We start from the raw sequence: 1,636 nt of genomic DNA, 5'->3' as shown, positions 1-1,636 counted from the left end.
AAGTTTGGGCTAAAAGTTCATCTTCCTCCTCCCACCCCCACCCCCCACTCCCCTGCCTCTCCTCTCCAGATAATGCTTATTAGGAAGTAGCAAACTTGAGATTGGGGGAGGGTGGGAGGACAGACGGATAATAACAATCACTACAATAATCATTTATATTGGATTTTACACAGATGGTCTCATTTGGGCTTCACAATGCCTTTTTGAAATAGGTACTATTACCTCTGTTTTGCAGAGGAGGAAACTGAGGCTCAGAGAGATAAAGCTCATGGCCTGATGACACATAGCTAGCAAGTTCCCGAAGGAGGGTTCAAACCCAGGCGTTCTTGACTCCAGATCCAGGACACTCTCCACTACACCACGAACTGCGAAAGTTTGGACAGGTGGAACACAAACCTCCACGTTTCCCCAACAAAGCTGCTGTAGAAAGGCCAGGAGGCATTGGGGGACAAACAAGCCATTTCATTTATAAGAATCACAACTCCTGTTTATAATAAACAACTCCATCAACATTCATCCCTGGAGACTGAATGGTTTAAAACTCGGAGGGGGTGTGTGTGTGGAGAACGGGGCTAATCTTTGGAATGAATATACCTCTTAAAGAAAACACAAAGTTGAGCTTGGCGCTTTTTGTGCAAAGTTTTTTGGGGGGATTCGTTGGGTTACCAACTAACAAACCGACTCAGTTGGTTCAGGCACAGACCCTCAGCAGCCCCAAGTTACTGATGAGGTCTAATCTGGAAAGGAACATTTTCTCCCTTCTTTTAAAATGTGCTGGGGATATTGAAAAGCCCCAAAGCCCGACCCTTCAAGCGTTATTCAAAGAAAAACTGAGCCCGGCGGTTCGTCACAGGCAATTGTAAAGAGTTTCAAAGGGCCGATCAAACGGGCTGGGAAGTCATCTGCATTCGAGTCCTCCGGATGACAGAGTTACAACCCGCACCTGCAGGGTGTTTGCTAGCCCAGCCCCTCGCCGAGCTACAAATCACCACTGAAGTAAACGGCTGAGGCTTCTTCCCCGCTACTAAAAAGAGGGACTCGGGAGGGTTCGTTTGGCTTTTGAGGCACCTTGCAAAAGAGGAAGGTTAGCAGGTTTTCATGCCTGGCTCCCCGGGCTTCCCAGAGCTGGGGTCGCTAGAGTTGGGCAGCAGGAAGGGAAGATGGGTTTGTGTCTACCCTCAATAGCCTTAGCCTGCGGCAGGCTGCTACCTGCCGTCTCCAAATTAAAAACTTGTTCCTCTAGGGGTATCCTTTCTACTTGGGGAGTAAAACCTACTTCTGCAAAGTCCTGAGCGCTGGAGAGTCTCACTTTCTCTTTGTGTATGTATGTATGTGTGTGTGTGTGTGTCTTTCTGTCACACACACTTTTGTCAGGATTAAGGTTAAAACTACACACATACATGCTACATAATATACACATACGTCGGGACTGTTTGGTTTCGTTTTCGTGGAGCAGAGAACATGGATTCTGGCTCGTTTGGCCGTCTTCATCTAACCCAATAGACTCCCCTTTCTCTACATTTTCTCAGATGGAATAGAAAGTCTACAGTTTCAGAAAGGAGATTGGGAGAAAGAAAGGATAATGATTGAGAGAGAGAGAGAGAGAGAGAGAGAGAGAGAGAGAGAGAGAGAGAGA

This window comes from Gracilinanus agilis, chromosome 3 (assembly GCF_016433145.1).
Source record: "Gracilinanus agilis isolate LMUSP501 chromosome 3, AgileGrace, whole genome shotgun sequence".
NCBI lineage: Eukaryota > Metazoa > Chordata > Mammalia > Didelphimorphia > Didelphidae > Gracilinanus > Gracilinanus agilis.
Note: the sequence above shows the minus strand (reverse complement) of the source record.